The sequence below is a fragment of the Strix uralensis genome, chromosome 5 (genome assembly GCF_047716275.1).
Source record: "Strix uralensis isolate ZFMK-TIS-50842 chromosome 5, bStrUra1, whole genome shotgun sequence".
Taxonomy (NCBI): domain Eukaryota; kingdom Metazoa; phylum Chordata; class Aves; order Strigiformes; family Strigidae; genus Strix; species Strix uralensis.
The window spans coordinates 82,686,621-82,693,078 of NC_133976.1; positions in this window are offsets into that span (position 1 = coordinate 82,686,621).

Below are 6,458 nucleotides of genomic sequence, written 5' to 3' on the forward strand. Positions count from 1 at the left end.
GGGGCGCGTGGGACGACACGACACGACATGACATAACACGACACGACGTGACATGACACGACACGACACGACATGGGTGACGTGGGTGAATGCGCCTCTGGCCGTTTGTGCGTGCGCGTCTGTGCGGATATATACGTCTCTCTCTCTATATATATATATATGTTGTGTACGTGCGTAAGCCGCGCGCGCGTGTCCGCGGGGGCGGCGTGGAGCTGAGCGCCGCGCGTGTCCGTGTCCGTGGGCACACGCCACCGTACCCCTGCGCACGGGCGCGCCGCTGCGGGGACGTATGGATCACATACACAGCTGGCACGTGGGAGCGCGGAGAGACCAAGCAGTGGGCCCGGACCCACGGGTGTGTGTGTGCCCACGGGTGTGTGTGCCCACGGTGTGCCCACGGGTGCCTGGCGTGGCGGGGGTGTGTGTGTTTGTGTGTGTTTCCGTGCCCAGGGGCCTGCGGGCGGGTGGGTGTTCGGGGCGCGGGTGCGTGTGCGCGTTGGGGGAGGCCCAGGCGTGGCGGTGAGTGGGTGTGGGTGTGCAGCGGCGTTGTCACTCCTGTTTCTTGCCTCGTCACCTTTTCCACTTCGGCACGGTTTTCTCCCGTGGTGCCCCTCAGTTTGCGCCTCCGTGATGTCTCGTTTTCGCCCCCGCCGCCCCACAGCTGCATTTCTTTGCCACTGCCCTGACATCTCCCCCTCGCCTGCCTTCCTACCTCTTCTTTTTTCCCCGTCCTTCTGCCAAGTTTTGTACAGCCTCCCTGAGCGTCCCTTGGGTGACGTTTCCACTCTCTTTCGCAGTTTGCACCCCATCCTCATTCCACACTCCCACCACATCACTTTTCTGAATTGCCTCTCCCTTGTGTCCATCCTTCCCTACGAGACGGACACCTGAACCGAAGCTTCAAACGCCTGGCCTTCTCCACTTTCTTAAACTTTTGCTTTGCTTCTCCGTACACCTGAACGCTCAAAGAGCACGGTCCTGTTCGGTTTTTGCTTTGTGCCCCGTCCTGATCTCCACTTTTCCACAATTCCTTGATAGTTCTCACAACAGCATCCCTTGCTGAACATCAGCTCCAAAGCAGCCTCAGATGAAGCGTGCTCCGGGAGGGCACACCTCAGGGTATGGTCTGAACTGCACCAGGTCTCACCTGCTGAAACTCCTCAGGAAACTTGAACCTGGATTTGGTGGATGTCAGAGCCAAAAGAAAAAAGATGCCACAACGCTGTGACACAGACCCTCCCACAGCTGCACACAGGCTGAGGCTTAGCTACTCTAGAGACCAAGAGTGAACAAGTGAGCTGTTTTGAAATTCCAAGTACTTTCAGAGCATTCGGAGGTATTTCCACCCACACAGGCATCACAGCTCCCCGTTCAATTACTTACACCATTTTCTAAATCCTGGATGGAAATTATTGTTACAGTTCTTATTGCATCCCATTAAATACACATAAGAAACAGAAAAGTACTTCTTGTCCCAGAATTTTTAATCCTCCACTCTACATTAATTTTATTATTTTAAGATTATGTCATTTTGTGCCCTTTTTCATTTGCAGAGTACGTGGAAATTTCTATGAGGATGCTCATTTGAATCAGTTTTGAGAGGAAGGCTTATTATATTAACTAAAATGTGTCATCAAAATTCAGACACTGACATGCACTTGAGACATCAAATTTATTTTCAATTAAATTGTTAATTAATTTTTCTTAAGCTAATTTTAGAGTTTTATTGAAAAGCCCATTCAACAAAAAACTACAGTATACAAGCTGTGGAAATGTGCTTTATTCCGTTCCTTTGTAGAAAATTGGCAATGTTTTCCTTTAATTATTTTCAATTATTTTAATAATGAGAAAATGTAAGAATTATAGAGTAGTCTTATTTTTCCTTTTCTTGCTGACAATTGGTAATATATTTCCTCTGCTTCGGTATTCAATCTCCTTTCAAAAATTACGTTGGAAGAAATTAAATCCACCAGCCTGGGTAATAAAAAATTATAACTGTTGCACATGGAGACTAATTTCTACATCTCTGCATTTTCTGAGTAATTCCTATCAACTAGTTGTAGATAACTATTTTATGAAATTTAGAAAGTACAGAATTACAGAAGGGCTGAAGTTGGAAGGCACCTCTGGAAATCATCTGGTCCAACCCCCCTGCTCAAGCAGGGCCACCTAGAGCCGGTTGCTCAGGACCATGTCCAGATGGGTTTTGAATATCTCCAAGGATGGAGACTCCACAACCTCTCTCTCTTGACTCTGTCTCACCATAAAAAAAGTGTTTCCTGATGTTCAGGGTGAGCCTCCTGTTTCAGTTTGTGCCCGTTGCCTCTTGTCCTGTCACAGGGCACCACTGGAAAGAGCCTGGCTCCGTCCTCTTTGCACCCTCCCTTCAGATATTTATACGTTTATAAAATCTGCCTGAGCCTTCTCTTCTCAACAGTCCCAGCCCTCTCAGCCTTTCTTCCCAGGAGAGGTGTTCCAGTCCCTTCATCATCTTCGTGACCGTTCATTGCACACTCTCCAGGATGTCCATGTCTCTCTTGTACTGGGGAGCCCAGCACTGGACACAGCACTCCAGGTATGGCCTCACCAGTGGGGAGGAGTTACCTGCTGGCAACATTCCTCCTAACGCAGCCCAAGATACCGTTAGTCTTCTTTGCAGCAAAGGGCACACTGTTGGCTCATGGTCAACTTGGTGTCCACCAGGACCCTCAGGTCCTTCACTGCAAAGCTGCTTTCCACCTGGGTGGCCCCCATAGTAGTGTCTGAGGTTGTTCTTCCCCAGGTGCAGGACTTTTCACTTCTTCTTACTGAACTTCATGAGGTTCCAGTCATCCCATTTCTCCAGCTTGTTGAGGTCCCTCTGGATGGTAGCACAACCCTTTGGTGTATCAGCCACTCCTCCCAGTTTGATGTCATCAGCAAACTTGCTGAGGGCACACTCTGCCCCATCATCCAGATCATTCATGAAGATGTTGGACAGGATTGGACCCAGTATTGACCTCTGAGGTAGAGCACTAGTTACTGCCCTCCAACTAGACTTTGTGCCGCTGATCACCACCCTCTGGGTCCAGCCAGTTTTCAATCCACCTCACTGTCTGCTCATCCAGCCTGTACGTCAACAGCTTCTCTGTGAGAATCTTATGGGAGACAGTCTTGAAAGCCAGGTAGACAACAGCCACTGTTTTGCCCTTGCCTACCAAGCTAGTCATTTCATCATCGAAATTTATGAGGCTGGTCAAGCGTGATTTCCCCTCAGTAAATCCATGCTGGCTACTCCCAATCATCTTCTCCTTCATGTGTCTGGAAATGGTTTCCAGGATTAGTTGCTCCATCACTTTCCAACGGATCAAGGTGAGACTGATCGGCCTGTAATTCCCTGGGTCCTCCTTCCTGCCCTTATTGAAGATAGGAGTGACATTTGCTTTCTTCCAGTCCTTGAGCACTTCTCCCAGTTGCCATGATCAATCAAAGAGTATCGAGAATTACCTTGCAATGACATCTGCCAGCTCCCTCTGCACTTGTGGGTCCATCCCATCAGGGCCCATGGACTTATCCATGTCCAGCTTGCTTAAGTATTCCCTGACCTGATCCTCTTCCACCATAGGTACATTTTTCTTGCTCCAGACTTTTCCCTGTCTCTGGAACTTGGGATTCCTGAAGGCAGATCTTGATAGTAAAGACCAAGGCGAAGAAGGCATCCAGTACCTCAGCCTTTACCTGGTCCTGTGTCAGCAGGTCCCTGGTCTCATTCAGCAGTGGGCCCATGTTTTCCCTAGGCTTCCTCTTGTCAGCTATGTACTTGTAGAAGCCCCCCTTGTTGCCTTTGACACCCGTCACCAGATTCAATTCCTTTTGCTCTCTGGCTTTCCTAACCTCATCCCTGCATGCTCAGACAGTGTCTTTGTATTCCTCCCAAGTTAGGCATCCTTGCTTCCACCTTCTGTAGGCTTCCTTTTTAAGTTTCAGTGGGCTTTCCTTTTTGTGGGCCAGGAGCCTCTAGTTCATCCACTCATGCCTCCTGGCATTTTTGCCCAACTTCCTGCTCATTAGGATGGACAACTCTTGAGCTTGGAGGAGGTGATTGCTGAATATCAACCAGCTTTCTTGGGCCCCTCTTCCCTCCAGGGCCTTATCCCATGGGACTTTTCTGAGCAGATCTTTGAAGAGGCCACAGTCTGGTTCCTCTCCAGGGTTATGAGCTTGCTTTTTTGGCCAGCTCTCTCCTCTCAGGATCTCCACCATCTCATGGTTGCTGCCACAAAGGTTGCCTTTGACCTTCACATTCCCAGTGAGCCCACCCTTGTCTGGGAATATGCAGTCCAGCAGAGCATCTGTCCTCATTGTCTCCTCTATCACTTGGGTCAGGAAGTTGTCATTGGTGCTCTCCAGGACTAAAGTCCTCCATGAGGACAGGGCCTGGGAATGTGAGGCTGCTCCTATCTGTCTGTGCAGGGCCTCCTCTGCTGCTTCTTCCTGGTCAGGCAGCCTGTAGCAGACACCCATTATAATGTCACCCCTACTGGTCTGCTCTTCAATCCTCGCGTTGCTCGCATCCTTGTGTTGGCTCATCATCCACCCCTGGGCAGAGCTCCAGGCACTCCAGCTGCTCTCTCACATAATGGGCAACTCCAGGTCTTGGCCTGTCCTTCCTAAAGAGCCTGTAGCCCTCCATTGCAACACTCCAGTCATGGGAGCCATCCCACCACGTCTCCATGATCCCTGTGAGACTGTAGCCCTGCAACTGCACACGCATCTCTAACTCATCATGTTTATTCCCCGTGCTGCGTTCACTGGTGCACAGGCACTTCAGAGAGACACCTCGGCATGCTCATTTCACCAAAAAGGGTCTGGGGTTTTATTCCATAATGTTGCCTTGTCAGCACTTCCTTGCTTACATGCAAATGCTTGAGTTTGGCTCAAGCCTTGATCTGTTGATTTTTTTGTTTCCTTTTGTTCACATTTCCCCAGCCCCTTTGCTCATCAGCCCTGTCCATCACTCCCTCACAGGGCTGCTGGTGACTGTCCCTCCCACATCGTTCCTAGTTGAAAGCTCTTCTTACCAGGTCAGCCATTCTGCTGGCAAGGATGCCTTTGTCCTGCTTAGTGAGGTGGATCCCATTTGTCCCAAGCAGATGCTGATCCTCAAACAAGGTCCCATGGCCATAGAAACCAAAACCCTGTCGCTGACACCATCTCCTCAACCGGTTGACACACAGTCATCTCCTCTTCCTCCTCATATCCTGTCCCTTCCCCAGCAGAGTTGAGGAGAACCCTACCTGGGCCCCCATGACCTGAGTATCACCCCCAGAAGGAACACTGTTTGAAGAAAAGGCTTTTTTTTAAAAAAGTGTCTTAAAATTTCTAAAAATTATTTTCATGACTCTCTTTCCTAAATAGTAGATCCATAGCACATCCACAACATCCTTCTGACATTGCAAGTGGTGGCAATATCAATCTAACGCCCTGCTTAAATTGCTCATAACTTGGCCAAACTGTGATAGCTTGGACTGAAATTTGCACTTCTTAATCAACAAGTTCAGCAAAAGATAGTCCTGACAGTGAGATGAGGGAAAAATACTTTGTTTTCCCTCATTTCAATTTGTTTTAGGACTTGGCTTTGTAAGTTACAGTGACTCCATGATTTTGAATAGAAAGTTGAAATTTAGCTGTGATAGAGGTACGTGTTTTACAGTTCCTGTTTGGGGGGAGAACTAAAAGCACCCCTCAAAACTACTAGCAATCAAATTTCACCAAGTAATGAACTTCTGAAAAAATATCTTTAACACATGGTCGTTAGAGAAACGATCTGAAGGTGCTGTCTGGAGGCGTACCAAGCATGCTCCAGCTCTTACTTGCTGCTTGAATCCCGTGTCTGTCACTCCTACATGAGCACCAGGGGACACTCCAGCTGAGGACAACTGAGCAGGTCACCCTTGCAATTGCAGTTCCTCTGGGTCACTGTGGCACCAGTCACCGGTGTTTGGAGAGAGAAGACTGTCCCATGTGCTTCCTGCTGCCCAAGTTGTAACAAAGGCAGGAAGCAGAGGACAGCTGGGGAGCATGGGCTCCACCAAATGCCAGCCCAGGGACTGAAACATCCAGGGTGAAGACGCTTGTCAGAAGGGGATGAAATACTGGGCGCAAAAGCCAAGAGAAAGCAGTAGCTGAGAGAGCAGAAAGGCCTGGGGGTGGGTGGTTCAGACCTCACAAGGTCATGCTCCATGTGTTTTGCCTGCTGCGGCTCCGGCTCCCCAGGTGGAAGGTGTCTGAGCTGAAGCCCTGGAGAGCCAGACCTGCTTCTCGCTCCGGTTAGTCAGGGTGGCTCGGTGGGACAAAAATGCCGTTCCTTAGCCTGAGGTTTATTGCTTTTTTACTTTTGGAGGGGAACAGAAACCCATTCAACAAAAGTCAGTAAAGCTGCAAAGTTAAGCAAGGAAAGGTTGAGAAATCCTAGGAAT